Source organism: Lissotriton vulgaris, chromosome 7 (assembly GCF_964263255.1).
Source record: "Lissotriton vulgaris chromosome 7, aLisVul1.2, whole genome shotgun sequence".
Lineage (NCBI taxonomy): Eukaryota > Metazoa > Chordata > Amphibia > Caudata > Salamandridae > Lissotriton > Lissotriton vulgaris.
Window position 1 is genome coordinate 1596491001 of NC_141695.1, and position 16392 is coordinate 1596507392.

At 48.3% G+C, this 16392-nt stretch overlaps 1 long non-coding RNA gene across 1 annotated transcript in view; it reads right to left on the bottom strand.

The window, feature by feature from the left end:
- Positions 1-16392, bottom strand: part of LOC147706055 (uncharacterized) — a 100532-nt gene that overhangs the window by 78025 nt on the left and 6115 nt on the right. The window lies entirely within an intron of this gene.

Below are 16392 nucleotides of genomic sequence, written 5' to 3' on the forward strand. Positions count from 1 at the left end.
GCTTTGGTTTTACCTTTTTGTTAATTTTTCATGTAGTATTAACCGACCCAAAAGTACTGAAGTGTCTTACATAAGCGCCAGCTATATTACACAATGTCACCATTCATTGTTTATAGGCATGGGTAGATTAAGTGATTAGCCCATAATCACAGGATTTTGAACCACTGCTGGGACTTGAAACTGGTTCCCCAGTTTCAAAGTATGCAACTCTGCCCCTAACACCACATCTGGAGTATAGGGAGAACCAGCATTTCATTGTTGGCGCTAACAAAAACAGAGTTCTAATCTCTGTTTTTGTAAGCACTATGTGAAATGGACCCACCAAAAAAGTTAATCCCCCCCAAAAAAATTGAGGACAAAGAGTTAAGCTTTAATGTCAGAGGCAGAGATTGGCATCAACATTTTAATTTTCATAGTTTTACAAAGTTCAAATAAACAGAGTTAGAAACCTTGGTTGAAACGCATTTTTTCTCCCAGGGGCTACTGATAGGTCTCACTTGGTTTTTCTTTTTTTCTTACCTTAACGTGTGTCAGGAGCACAGAAAAGCGCTATGGCAGGCAAAGGGGGTGTGACAATATTTCAGGAGCTGGTTTCTGGCAGAGCCTACTTCGAGTCACAGGAAACCAAACCCTAGTGCCTGCTGGAGCACACGAGGAATACTTTTACGCTGGAAGCAGCCAGGCAAAAAATTCCTTTCCGGAGTCCTCGCCCCTATGCCTGCCTAAGCTCACATTAAGCCAATAACTTTAGGACGGGCTCAGGGTATAATGTATTGGCAACTACAGGAGGCGGGGGAGAAAGGGCAGAGAGCAGAGGTCATTTCCGAACTCAATTAAGCTCTAAATTATCTCAAGCCGATCATTCTGCAATTCGCATGGAATCGGGTTTTTCAATACAAGAATCGGGAGGCGGGAGACTAGCCATCAAATCGGTAGTCTCACGCCTGAATCGGGAGGGTTGGCATGTATGTTGATGCCACATTGACGTCACTTGAAGGAGCACCATTAAAACACTGATAGGTGATGGGTGGCATGCAACCACACGCTCAGCCGCCTGCGGCTGCTATAGATGGCTGCATTCCATTCCTCCATTTTCTGCCCATTTCGGAAGTCCGGATGGGGAGCGGTGTTATGATTGCTTCTCAACATTTGCAATCAGCAAATGATTTTTAACCCCGGCTCCGATTGCAACAGTCCCGGGGCCCTAGACATGCTGGGGCTTATGTACAAGCCTCTGCGACACTGGTACGGTACGTCACTTTTTTCAGCGTGGACAAAAGTGACGCACCGACGGCGTTATGCTTTGTTGCATTATTTCGTGTTGTATTGCGTTACATTATGGTGTGCTACGGCATAGGTTTATTTTCTAGTCCAAAGCTGTCTTACTCGTTTTATGCCTGGCTGCAATTGGCATGACGTCGATAATTATGTAGTGTTGTGGCTGACATTAGTGCAGCAGGTGCAGAGGCACCAGGCTCCATGGACGTTGGAGGGCTACTTAATTCCAATTATGGCGCCTTTATCCAGCAAAGGTCGCGGTGGGGGTGGCCATTCCTCTAACATTAAAACCCTCCCTAATTCACTTCAATTAAGTGATTTTGAGGCCACATGTAATCCTGCCTCCAGGGGGGTTAATGGTGTAGTTGCCTACGTGGCATTGGCCACTGGCGACTGCTTGTGGCTCTGAGCGTGTTTTCAGCTCACACAGCTCCAAAGAGGATTAAGTTGTGTCCATGGAGCACAAAGAGGCTGCGCCGGAAAATACAGGACGGTTCCTGTCCCAGGCTGAGGTAAACAGCCTGCTGTTATCAGCCTTCCATTTGAAATAACGGCCGCTCTGTCAACGTCAGAGCTGTGAGGCGCCTCCGCGCGCCAGTCCAGGTGCTGTTGGTCTGGAGATGAGAGAGGCGCCTTTTGGCCCGAGGAACACCCCCAGGATACAAAAAACGTGTTTACGACGGGGGTTGAAACATTATTATTTTTAAAGAGGGAGGCTTCGCGCAAGAAATCATTGTCCACATCTCTCTTTTAGGAGCAAAAAAGGCCACTTTATTTTAGGACAGGTGCATCATAATTTTCACGAAACACATTTCATTATTTATTTATTTACAAAATCCAACTCTACAATGATCTTACAAAACCTGAATCCCAAAACCCAGAACGAACTCCTACCTACTACCCCTAACCTACCCACGCTACCCTTCAGGATGGCCAACCCGCTCCAGGCTGCCCACCCCCACTACCAAAAACCCGCCTATAAGTAGAACAAAGGCACCCATCCTAACCGTGGCAGGCTAAGAAAAGGAGCAGCACCTAGAGTACCGCAGAAGAAAAAATACCCCCCACCCAAATGTAAAAGAAAAAGAGGGAGGGTGGGTGGGGCAAAACAAACCTCCCTACTAGCCTCCCGCTACGCAGTTCCCAACCGCCAGCCTGACTCCCTTATATCTGTTCACTAATCAGTCCCCACCTGATTTCCTGATTCTCGCGCGAACCTACCCAGGAAGAGACCGGCTCGCGCCTGGCTCTCCCTGGGTCCCCCCTCGCGCAAGAAATCATTGTCCACATCTCTCTTTTAGGAGCAAAAAAGGCCACTTTATTTTAGGACAGGTGCATCATAATTTTCACGAAACACATTTCATTATTTATTTATTTACAAAATCCAACTCTACAATGATCTTACAAAACCTGAATCCCAAAACCCAGAACGAACTCCTACCTACTACCCCTAACCTACCCACGCTACCCTTCAGGATGGCCAACCCGCTCCAGGCTGCCCACCCCCACTACCAAAAACCCGCCACCCAGGAAAACCTTTAGTGTTTTCCTGCCCCACCAAAAGGACAGGAAGGAGCACACCATAATTGTACCTGAAGAACCTTACTAATCAAATCCCTGAGTTCTAAAAGGTAAAAAGAAATACCCAAAGCCGAGAGATGCACACCGTCCTCACAAAATAAATGATGTTCAGAGACCTGTAAATGATAATGATTCAAACAGTAGATACCCAAATTATGACAAAAAGGTCGCATTGTCCTGTTCACTTTTTTCCTGGCCTTTTCAAGTGCGGAATGGTTCCTCGCTCCACGCCATTGCAGACGAGGCACAAACTCAGTCCATATCAGCATGGTGCTCACCCATGTTGTTTTTATAATTTCCAGATCTTGCTTCATGAGTTTCAACAAAGTCAACCCAGAGAGAGAAACCAAGTCATTCTCGCCCAGATGGAGCACCAGGAGATCCGGAGGGCCCCCCAAACACTGGGAAACCAAAGCAGCCAAGGCGGGAAAAAGCCCACCCCAGCGCATGCCCCCTGTTCCATGCCAGGAGACTTCGTGTGTCGTGCTGTTTAGACCAAGCGATCTCCCACAGAGCTGAGTGGCAGCGGCTAAAGCTGCACGTTTAATAAAAGAGTGCCCCAGTATCCACACCCTCCGTTTGCCTCCGGTGACCGACGGCCAAGGACCTAGGAGAGAAAGAAATGTTAGACAATCCAAAAATGCACTATTTCCTCACATATTTCTCACAGCACTTGGAACGCCAACGACCAATGCGTCGGATCTGGGACCAGTCCCACCCCAAACGAGCGGCCTCCGTCGCCGCACCAATTCTGAATGAATGGGTACCAAACTGAACCGGATCCTTCCCCAAGCGCAACAAAACTTTGCGCAAGACAGCCAACAATTGGGATGCCACTATGGGACTACCATCCACATGACAAAATATAGACCCCTGAAGAAAATGCGGAGAGGACACAAACACTTCCCATTCCCCAACCGGGCAACATGCAGAAACACCACTCCTGCCAAGGAACACCCACTTACCCCTCCCCAACTGGTCGGTTTTGGATGCCCGCAGCCACAGCCGCACCCTGTCACTCTCCAACACTACCTCACTGCTAGTCATGCCTACCCTACCCCGTAACCCCAACAATTCCGATGCCCGAAATGCCCCAAAGAACAACCAAATGAAACACAAACGAAATTTGGCACACTCAAAGGCATCATGACAACACAACTCCAACTCTGGTAACAACAACTGAAGCAACTCAAAAGTCACTGGCTGCCGGAGCTGCGGACCACCAGCCCGAAGCCTAGCCAAACCTTTCAACATTTTTCGAACCAACACCCCCCCAACCGGATCCCTCCCCCACCAAAGTAGCCCATAAAAAGAAATCCCAGCCAACTTGCCCGAAATGGTAGTGGGCGATAGACCTTTGTCTGCCAAATGCAACACAAACTGTAAGATGCCATGTTCATCAGACCAACCAGCCCCAGCCGGTCCCACCAAATCCTTACCGAACTGCAGAAACTCACTCCAAGCCTTCACATACCCCCGCCTCGTGGAGGCAGCCACCGAATTTTCGACTAATTGGTGAACCCTCAATCCCCCAGGTCCCATACGTACTGTGGGATCGCTGTTGGTTCCAGGTCCGCCCCAGGAGCTAACTTGCGGAACTCGGCCCACTGAAATCGAGACAAAGAGTCAGCGATGCAGTTAGAAGTACCAGGAACATGCCGTGCTTTAAAGACAATATTTAATTGCAGACACCGCAGCATGAATGCGCGCAGGAGCCGCAACACCCGCAAATCACGAGCCTTCTGGTGATTGACAAGATGTACAACTGCCAAATTGTCCACACGAAACAAAACTGATCGATTCCGAAACTCATCCCCCCACAGATACAAAGCAACCAGCAGTGGGAAGAGCTCCAGAAATGCTATGCTACGACCTTGGTCCTGCCAGAGCGCCGGCCAGCCGGCCGCGCACCACCGACCGTCCCAAAAAATTCCGAAGCCATGAGCCCCTGAAGCATCAGTGAACAACTGTACTTGCCACACCATGTCCTCATCCGCAAAAAACAAGGACACGCCATTGAACTCCTGCAGAAAACTAAGCCAGACTTGCATATCAGCACGGACAGCGGTGGTAATGCGTACCCGATGATGGGGGAGGCTCGCACCGGACATGGACAGACCCAGACGTCTGCAGAACGTCCTGCCCGCCCGAACAACCCGGCAAGCAAAATTGAGGTACCCCAACAGCTTCTGGACAGTTTTCAAAACGACTTTCCTCTCCCTCAAAACCAGTTGTATGAAGTCAGACATTTCAGTCACTTTAGCTGCAGGCAATCTCGCCATCATAGACAGCGTGTCAATTTCAATCCCCAAGAAAGTCAGGGACGTACAAGGGCCCTCAGTCTTGTCTGGCGCTAAAGGAACACCCAATTCCTCCGCCAGGGCCTGAAAGCTGTTCAAAGCCGACTGACACTGCCCGGAGCGACCTTCCCCAATGAAAAGAAAATCATCAAGGTAATGACAGACCAGGATATGGCCAGTAACAAAAGTGAATCTCCACTGCAGGAAGGTACTGAAAGTTTCAAAAAGGGAGCAGGACACTGAACAGCCCATGGGCAACACTCGATCCACATAGAAACAACCCTCAAACTGCATTCCCAACAGACTGAAATCCCAAGGATGGATGGGCAAGAGCCGGAAAGCCGACTGAATGTCGCTCTTCGCCAGCAATGCCCCAACACCTGCCATGCACACGAGCCGTAAGGCATCGTCCACCGAGGCATAAGTAACACTTGAGTCGGCCGGATCGATGAAGTCATTAATGGATGTACCCTCGGGCCAGGACAAGTGATGTATAAGACGAAACTCCCCTGCCGCCTTCTTGTGCACCACGCCCAGGGGTGAAACAATCAAGTCAGGCAGAGGACAAGATACAAAAGGACCAGCAATCCTACCAGCCGCAAGCTCGGCATCCAGCTTTTTCCGCACAACATGGGGACTCTCCTTCACAGACTTCAAATTGTCCGACCACCTGCCCACCCTGGGTCCCTGATACCCAATCCGAAAACCAAGTTTGAAACCCCAAGACAAAATCTTAGCGGCTTCAAAATCTGGATAATCTAACAGCCAGAGATCGAGAACCTTCTGCCTAATAGGAGTAGGAGCCCTTGTAAACAGACTGTTGTTGCTGTCCCCTACCCCCGGAACCTCGTCCCTGATCGCCCAATCGTTGTCCAGGAAAACAGTGGGTGAGGGGGTGCTTTCCTCCACACTGGGAACACTCATGCTTGTACCTACAGGCTGGCCTGTTACAGGAACCCCGGTTAAAGTGCCAGCAAGTGCCAGTGGCGGCTGCTTGACCTCTGCCCAAAACCCCCGCCCCAGACTGAGCGGGGCGAGCTGAAAAGGGCCGATAATGCACCGGCTGACCGCTAGCCGTGTGGGTCGTAGCAGGCGGATTTGCCGATGCCATCCACTGTAACCATAATTCGGAATCAACCTCACCCCACGAACGCTCGGGGAAAGCGCTCATGCGGGCCCTGAATTCGTCATCATAGGACAACCATGCAAAGCCACCAAAATAACTGTGAGCCTTGCGGACGATATCTGCATATTTAAACATATCAATTGCCTTCTCAGGATGACGTTGACAATAAACACTGGCATAAATCAGAAAGGCCGAAGTCCAATTCTCTATAGACTTCGGAACACGAGGCCTCCGAGCCAGTTCTAGTTCCTCCTCCTTCGACCCCTCTTTTGCCTGAACATCTCTATGGAGAAGTCGAAAAACATCCACAAATGCCCCAGACCATATCAGATTCTTCGTTTTTTCGGACAAATGAGACCCCAAAGGCATCCCCACCCCAGAATAAGGCAACTTTTTCGGTAGGATACTATCCTCCGCCACCTGTGGGGCAACCATTCCACCATTCCCTGCAGTAGAAACCTCTTTGGCAACTTGCCCCGTAGAAACATTCGAAAATACCGGCCGCTCAAGCCTCGGTGCCAGAGCGACTCGCTCAACCACAACCCCATCCCCCGTAGAAACATTCGAAAGTACAGGCCGCTCAAGCCTCGGTGCCAGAGCGACTCGCTCAACCACAACCCCATCTCCCGTACCAATAGATCTTGTACTCTTCACAGGGAGACTCTCCCTAGGTTGCCACACAGACCACCACCCATCCTTACCTCTGGGCAACTGCTCCGACTGCAGTGTGACAGCCCCACGATCCTTCTGCGAAGGTCCAGACCTCACTGCCCCTCGTACACCTGCATGGTCCGCTCGAGACTCCTGCAAAACACGAGAAACAGTGGGTTGCCCCAACCCACCCCCCTGGGCCCGTGCTGCCAAAAGCCCAACATTTGTGTCTCTCAATTCCCCTTCCTCCAAATCCTCCTCACGAAAATTCCCACAGAAAGCTTCATCAGAAAATAAAACTTGGTCACTGCCACTGGGCATAGCCCCATCACCGATACCCCCATCATAAAACTGCCAATCAATAGGCTGAAAACTGTGTACATTGAAAGCTGTAGAAGAGCTATCCGCTCCAGATAGCCCCCCGGTAAGCCCACCACTGGAAACAGCCGTGTGGACAGTTCCCGGGCCCGTAGAAACAGCCGACAGCCGCCCAGCCGAAGGTGCCGCATGAAAACTGCGGCCGCTCGAGCCAGACAAGGAAGAGGACCCCAGAACAGGCTCCCCGAAAACGAAAACGCCATCACCCCCCGAGGAACGAGTCGCCGACGCCAAACCATGGCCACCCACCGTCCCAGGCTCAGGGCCCCCCAAACGGCCACCCGGCCGACCCCTGGGGACCGGGAACAGGGAAGAACCAGTGCCCGTGGGCGCCCCCCCATGCAACAAACCCCTCCCACCCGGAGCCAAGGGAGTGGAGGTGGCAGTCCCCAGGCCAGGCACACCAGCGTCCGTAGACTGGGCAGACGGGGGTGGCAGCCCACTGGGTGCAGCACCCGCAGGAAGAATAACAGTAGCAGGGGGCGGGACTTCCGAGGGAGGGCAGACCGGCAACGCGTCCGACAGGGGCCGGACATCAGCCCCACCCTGGGGTGGGGGGCCAAAAGAGAGGTGAGTAGCCGTACCAGGCCCCGGCACAGCGGGGGAGAGCAGGAAACATTGCCCGTTTAACCACAGGTAAGGCGAGGCCCCGTCCGGCAATCGAGGAACCACGGAGGAGGGGGCAGGGGGCACCGCTGCAGGGGGGGGGAGTTGCACACGCCCAGGCACATCCAGGCTCCGCCCACGCTTGGGTTTTGGGCCCGCCTGAGGCTTCCCCGACTTCCCCCGTACCAGCCCGCTGGGGCTCGGAGCCTGCCGGCCCACCGAACGACCCCTCCTCCCCCCGGGCGCCCCACGTGTGCCAGCAATAAAAAATGGTAAAGCACATACCTGCTGGAGGGCACCCGGGGCATCTGGCGGGGGGTCCACATCGACGGCGGGCAAAACCAGCCCAGGCCCGTCTGCCGGCATAGCCGCCTCTCCGTCTTCCTCCTCCTCCAGGCCCTGCGATAAACAGGCCTCCACCGCCCTGGAGACGCCCTCAGACGCCTTGCGAGGGGGGCGGGCCATGCCGACCCACGCCTCCGCCGGGACACCCGGCCGTAGCAGGTCTTCACGCCCCGCCTCACAAAGGATTTGCACAGCCCTCCGGACCTCCGCCGCTTCCTCCATGACCCAGGACACAAGGTAAACCACGAGCGCCGCAAAACAAACCTCCCTACTAGCCTCCCGCTACGCAGTTCCCAACCGCCAGCCTGACTCCCTTATATCTGTTCACTAATCAGTCCCCACCTGATTTCCTGATTCTCGCGCGAACCTACCCAGGAAGAGACCGGCTCGCGCCTGGCTCTCCCTGGGTCCCCCCTTATCAACCATGAAAGATGGGGTTCAAAATTAAGGGCAATCAGATCTGCGAAATAATAGGACTAAACTCGTTTGTCACAGCGTGATGTTCCTTTTCACTTGTGAAAGCAATTCTAGCGTGCTCGCGGGCGTTGTGGAAGCGGGCATGATCTCATTTAGCCAAACACCAAAGAGGTTATATTTGTATTTTAAAATTACCTGGCAGATTTACAAGCCCCCTGCGCCACCAGTACCTCACTTTTTGTGACGTACTGGTGGCATATCTTACTGCTCCATGTTTACAGGGACAGGAAAAGCCACCCTGCATGGCTTTTCCTGTCCTTGTAAATATGGCCCCTTTACGCGCAGCACTTTGTGTGAAAGGGGCGTTCCATGGGTGTTGCTGTGGGTGTTTCCACCCAGCACCCTTGGACCGAGACACATTTCCAGATTTACAAGGAATCGTACATCTGTAAATGCGTGTGAATGTTACGGCTCCCCAGGGGAGGCGAAGGGAGGCGCAACGAGGAGAAATGTTTTCATTTCTCCTCGTTTTTCCCTCTTTCAATGTAGCTACATTCTACAGTACGCATTGAAAGAAGAAAATGCCTGTAGTGATTGTTTTTGTGCAGGAAGGGGCACAAAAACAATCTCCCCACGACGCAGGCATCCTTGGACCATGGTGCAAGGGCGCCTGCGCCGGCGCATGGCTGCAGTTTGTGCGCCAGCACAGGGGGAAGCACAGAGATGCGACATATTGTTGTAAATATGTTGCATCCCTGTGCCTTGAAAGTGACCCAGTGTGGTGCAGCCAAATGGTTTATGTTCCGCACTGAGGGGCGTATTTACAAGCCCCTTGCGCCACCAGTACGTCACTTTTCCCCATTAAAAGTGATGCACCGGCAGCACAAGGGGCTTGTAAATACGCTTCTCAGTCCCTTTCATTGTAAATCTGCCCCGACATACCTGGCGAGTAGAATCGCGAAAAAAGAACTGGATAGAATGAGGGAGTCGCGCCAGTCACCTATCATGTCTGTTCCGTGCAGGTTGGCAGGGATGGGATAGAGTTAGTCAGATGTGAGGATAGTGCCTCTGATATGTTGCTAAGAGGTGTTGAAAGAGGTAGCTTCTAGCTGGCGGAACACCATCAGGATAAATCTGGAGCTGGTGCAGCCGCACGTCTGGCTGGGTCAGAGTCAGTCACATACCAGATGATTGTCACTGCAAGGTTGGTCGGCTGGGACAGGGTTGGATATACACCAGGACAGCGCATCTTAAGGGCTAACAGCACTAGGCTAGAGTCAGTTACATTTTGGGCCACCAACAGTGAAAATACGTACAAACTAGGCCAGAGTCCTTCACACTTGGGCCCAAAGGGCAGCAAAAGGGTTTTAGTGGTGGGACACACTTATTCACGTATGGGGCTGCCCATCTGCGAGGTTAATAGTGCAGGTCCTAGTCCAGAAGAGTTGGGGCAGAGTCCGACACAGAGCATGCATCTTATTTTTTAAAGGCAATAGGTCTGAAGAAGAACCAATCTTTCAGATGAATTTCAGATTAGAGAGACAGACACACACTTGTATATATTTAAGTATTTAAGTTAAGTTGTGACCCTGGAGTGGTGAGAAGGCTGGTTGAGAGCTGAGCCTGCACAACACTGTGATTAACATGCATGTTCACCCCAGGCATCCTCTAAAAAAAAAAAGGTACATGTCTTTGTTTTAGCAGAAAATGTCAGGACGACAGGATAGTACTTGAAAAACTGCTACTATGCGGGCAAATGCAGGTTGTCTGATCACCGTCTCAGGGCTATGCATTCGACTTTCACCTGCCAGTCAGATGTGTAAAGCAGGCTGCTCCTATGCACTATTATCTATCTGCTGAGATAATACCTCTGGGGGTAGACCACTCCATTCACAAAGGCCCATCCCTGTTCCACTGGAAACATCCTTTACAACGGAACCGTTACAACGCAGTACCGTTACAACGCAGGATTTACAACGAAAGTCAATACAACAACTTTCGCTGGAGGGCGCTCTAGGATAGTTTAATTTACTATCCAACACCTTCCCTACTATCCACGGGGACTGGAGTTGGAATAGTAAATTAAACTATTCACTATCCAGCGCCCCCCAACGCAAGTTGTTGTAACGACTTGCGTTGTTAAACCTGCGTCATAAAAGTACGCGTTGTAACGGTACGCGTTGTACCAGCATACATCCCTGTTCCACCTATTGTGTCCACTCATTTACTGTCTCACTGTCTCATATCCCACTTTTCCTTTTCATCTATCACATGCCCAGCCCTCACCCATCAGAGCTCAGAAGAGCCCTCCAGGCACCATAAAGTGCTATAAATATAGTCAGCATAACATATCCTGAGCTCTAATAGGAAATAACTACCATAAATATCCCCTTGCCCCTTATTACCATGGGGGTACACTCTGGCGGGCATCAAGACTCAGCACCTACAGCGTCTGCTGCACTTGTTAAAGGCAGGGCCCATTTCAGGCACCCAAATAACACCAACTTCTAGGCCAGGGGTGGCCACAGGAAGGGGCTACCAGCACTGTTTTTCCAGTTCCCTGTCTCTTTAGGCACTTTAGCTGCTGCTGCTGTTCGCATTGTTCTGGCAGATATCTTTTTAACACATACATTTGTTTATCCCAGAATTGTTAATGTTAGACATTTAGCAGTGACATGCCAGCATCTGCATTTTAAAGACTGTCTCTGCCCTCTCACCCGCTGGGCTGTTTAACCCTTGATTGCCCACAAGCAAAAAACGAGAAAGTCATGTAAAACATGTTATATTGCATTTCAGAAGTATGACAATTGGCACTGAGATTTAATCATGCCCACAGTTATTATGGTTATCTGTGGCTGCTGGGTTTTCTGCGTAAGGATGTATTCTTTACATGACAGATAATGCCCCAGATGCTCAATAATTTGAAGATTTCCCCAATAAATAACATATTTTTTTTAGCTTCATTAGATCAAACGTTATTAAAGAAAAAGTGCTGCAGCTGCACATAATTCTGAGCAATGGCACATCCTTTGCAAAGATGCAGTCACCTGCATTGTGGGACTTTTAGTTTTCTTTTTAATACTGTTTTTTTGGACACAAAAACCAGGCATGCAGAGTGCTGTCGTTGCAAAGCCCGAATTGGCGTAAGGTGTTCTGCTGACAGTAAGCCACTTGTCAGCTATGTTTTACTATTTTACAAAGTCATTTAGTAATTTTACAAAAACTGCTTGTTTTATACATAAAACCAAAAGCAAACTCTGCTTACAAAATTTGTGAGGGTTCACTTTTGCATTCATGTTATACATTAAAACAAGCATTAGCAATGCAAATCATTTTGGACCAAATGTACGACCTGCAAAATAGCGCATCACAAATTGCGAGTCATTTGGGCCTCGCAATTTGCGATGCACTATTTTGCATATACAACAATGTGTTTTACACTGTTTGCGATTCCCAATGGGGTCGCAAATTGCGAGGCTCATGAATATTAATGAGCTTCTCGCAATTTGCGAGCCCATTGGGAATGACAGGGCCTCCCAGGGTTGGTGGCCGGCTGGGCTCAGCAGACCGCCATGTCTGGGACTGCTTTTTTAGTAAAACTGTTTTTTTTTTTTAATGCAGCCTGTTTTCCTTAAAGGAAAACGGTATGCATTTAAAAAAGAAAAATGAAACTTTCCAGTTTCATTTTTTTCAAGGGCAGGCAGTGGTCTCTGGGACCCCACCCTGCTCTTAAAAAATATTTTCCAACGTGCTTGAAGTAGGTGGTAAACAGCAAGTGTTTTGTGGCCGCAAATATAGTTGCAAAACACTAGTACATAGCATGTTGACTCGCTATTAGGAAAGGACGCCCCTTCCTAATAGCGAGAGTTACAAATACTATTTTGGGAGTCAGAGACTCGCAAAATTGCATTTGTACATGCTATTACTCTTTTTTGCTGCCCCAAACGGAAGTAGGGGGGAGAGGGGAAGGAGGGTTAGAAAGCAGGTGTTCCTGATAAAGAATGGAAACTAAAAGTTGAGTAGCTCCAATAAGAAGCAAGGGCCCTCACACACCCCAAAGGATGTCATGCTTTATCATGGGGCAACTCCTCTATGGGCTGGCGTTGCAATGCCAAACGGGCCTCACAGGGGGCTCTTTGCCAGAGGTCTTTTCTGATTGCTGCTGTGAAGCTAAAGAGTGGTGTGGAGGCGTCTGGGGTAGTGACTAGAGGTGGGAAACAAAAAGTGTGATTTAAAAATAGGTAGGGGGATCCAAAACCAATTTTATTCAATGGATTCCTCTGCTACCAATAAAAAGAACCCACTGTCAAAGTCGTGGTTGGCATGGAAAATTATACCTGCTGCAGGTGTAGGGTGGAGGTGGTCAACATGTTTCATGCCCTCAATTGTCCAAAAGGATCAACAGCATTTCTTCAGGACCGGAGATCCTCATCTACTCTCAAAAGGATGGTAAAAAATGTGTAGAGAGATATATCGCGTCCCCTACAATGCAGACTTGTATCATATTCCTATCTGAAAGTGAAAATATAAAAAATAGTATACAAAAAATAGTTGCAAAAATAATCTTGGGAATGGTAAAGGAATGGGCTGATGTTAATTGCATAGTGCCACCAGAACAGAGTGGATTTAAAGAACGACACTTGTCAATTGGCCACTGTTTTTCTCTCTGGTCCATTGCATGTAAGTCTGTTGAGCAGAGGGGTGGTCTATTTTGCTATTTTATAGCCTTCCACGCAGCTTTTAATCCGGTAGATGGAAATCGCCTACGGGAGGCAATGGAAAAAAAACAAGGCATCCCAAAAGACCTCTTAAGGCTAATCCAGGAACAACATAGGAGCAACTGCGCCCAGGTCATCATGGACACTGTGGGGACTCTTACACATAAAATAAAAATAAATAACAGGTTGAGACAGGGATGTGTATTAACCCCCTTACTCTTCTCCTTATTTGTTGCCGATCTGCCAGTGACTTTAGCTGCTGCAAATGGATTTAGTCCCAAAATGAATGGCAAACATGTGGCATGCCTTCTGCATGCGACAACCTCGTGATTCTAGACCAAACAGAAATAGGCCTGCAAAGGAAACTAGATAAATTCGAGGATTACTGAAGACAGAAAAAACTAACAGTAAATATGGAAAAAACTACTTTGCTTTGGTAAGGCTAAAAGTACATTTAATTGGCACCTAGGTTCAGAGAAACTTGAATTAGTTAACAAATATAAGTATCTTGGAGTCTGGTTTGAGATGTCCTTGAAATGGAAAATACACTTAGAGGCACTGAAGACCAGGGCTGTGACCTCGGTGAGTGGCCTGAAAAAATTCAACAAGGCCTTCGGAGAAATGTCTTACAGACCAGTCCTAAAAGCTTATGTAACAATAATCCCCCCGCAATTGCAATCTGGAACCAAACTGCTATACATTAGTGGCAAAAATAAGTAGAATGGCAAGGAGGGGATGTGCTTGAAGTATTTATAAGACTTGAAAATTGCATGATATCCTGGAATATACTGGCTGCAAAAACATTCAGAAGATTCTGGGGGAAATTGAGTGGGGAAGAGGTACAGAAGTTTCTCAGTGGTGCAAGAATAACATTGTGCAAAGTGAACTAAAATGGGCAAAAAGTGTTAGGATCAAAGTGGGTGTCACTTGTAAAGAAATTAAAGTAATGTTGTGTCCACAGAACCTACAAATCAGAATCTGCAAGAGAGAGTTGAAACGCGGGCAAAGAATTGTCCTACAAATGTGACTATCATTATTAAAGCGGGGAAATATGGGTACATTTTATGTTAAACTAATGGCTAAATAAAATGAGTTTTCCGTATGTGGATATCTTACCAAATCAGCTACTAAGAAATGAATTGTTGAAAGTAAGAATTGGACTCAACCCCTGTATGACAAGTGATTTGGTAAAAGCAAAAATAATCCATACAGGAGGAAAATGTACTTGTGGTTTTAACACAAAATGTGATAAGTTGCAAATTCTGTTGGACTGCAAAAAAATTAAACAACAGCGGAGACGGTGTTTACGCCCAATATTTCTGAAATATGGGCCATGACCCGTGGGAATGCTGCAGAACTATTAACTGACATGCACTTTTTAGTTATAGCATGTGCCATTGGGAGATTCATGACAGCACTCAGCACAATGTTGATAGAGTTTTAGGATTTATGAGGGTTTGTGTATTTTAAGGGACTAGCTTTAGATATTTTATGTGAATGTGAATTTTAAATGGGCAGATTCTTATAACGTATTGGATGAAAGTGACCATTTATTATGCATCTGTTATTTTCGTTTAAAAAATGTTTCATAAGATATTTTATAAAGTAATGGACATAAATTGTTGAATTGTTTAAAGGCCAATAGTCTAAATAAACATATCTTTAATAATGATGGGTTGGCAATGTTCCTTTCCCCCTTAACCCCTCTTTTCTTTGTTATTTACTATTCTTTATAGTATGTTATTTATTGTTCTTTGTTATTCCTCATTCTTTCTTGCTCTTTGTTACTTTGTTGCTTTCTACTGTTCGCTGTGCACTGCTTATATGATGCGGTGCTGTGCAGGGTTTTCGCAGAGGGTTGCATATGGTGCGAGTTTTTTTTGTTTTTTTTTGTAAAAAGCTGTTCCTATCTGCTGTCTGTGCCCTCTCTGTACCGCTCTGTGCTACCCCCGATTCACTCTTTAGAGGTATGCCCCCAACTTGAGAGCACCAGGATCAACCCCACTTGCCTGATCTGTTGTGGAGGAGAGCTGGAAGCCTAGAAGCCGGGCGGGCGGATGAGGGGTCGAAGAGCAAAGGGTGAGCCGAGCGAGGTTGGGGTGGGGCACCAAAGCTGGGGCACCAAAGCTGCGACAGCAAGCTGCAACCACTTCTAGACTTCATGAGCACTGCCAGCAAGCTCTCTTGGTCTCCTGACCAAAAACTAGACCTGGGTGGTAAATTCAGTTCCGCTCATGGAATTTGGGTAATTTGGGTAAAAATTCCGTGATCCGCAGCTTCGTAGAATTTTTTGCTTGCTCACAAGGCGGGTCCGTGAGATATTTTTCACCGAGCACGCAAACAGCGTTCACAAACAGGAAAAAAGCATTGCGAATGGGCGAAACAAGCAATTCCGCGTGTTCGCGGAACTCTACGTGCTCGTAAATTTGTTACTGTTTCACAGACCTTTGTGTAGCACGACTACGCAAATTCCGCACACCCCTACCAAAAACATGGGGCAAAGAAGCTCTCTGCCTCAGTCAGACACTGCAGTGGGGACTTACTTCTGGTAGCAATGGTGAGTCCAGCAACAGAGCACTTACTGTTGTGCAATGCGGGCATTTTCTGTGAGACTGCGGGACCGTTGCTAAGATACTTTTAAGACTTCTCATTTCGCAAAAAGATCTAATTGTTTATATTTTGTCTTTCTGTGCAATTCATTGCTTGGTTTTACTCATGAGAAAGTGTGACACATATGGCAGTTGGATGTCACTCATAAGACTGGGACCTTGTAGCACTAAACAAACACAAGTCACTATTCACCACTGCCCCGACCAGGATTCAATTCTCTGGCTCTGTGGTTCAGTGCATTAACTAATAGAGGTCCCAGGTCCCACGTGGAAAGCCTGGACAGACTCCCATTAGTGCCCTTCCATTTATGTTGCTTTGAAGCAGTTTAAAGATCTTCTTTGGGTTTCTAGTTGCTCCAATGGGCGTAATTTCCGATATTTTT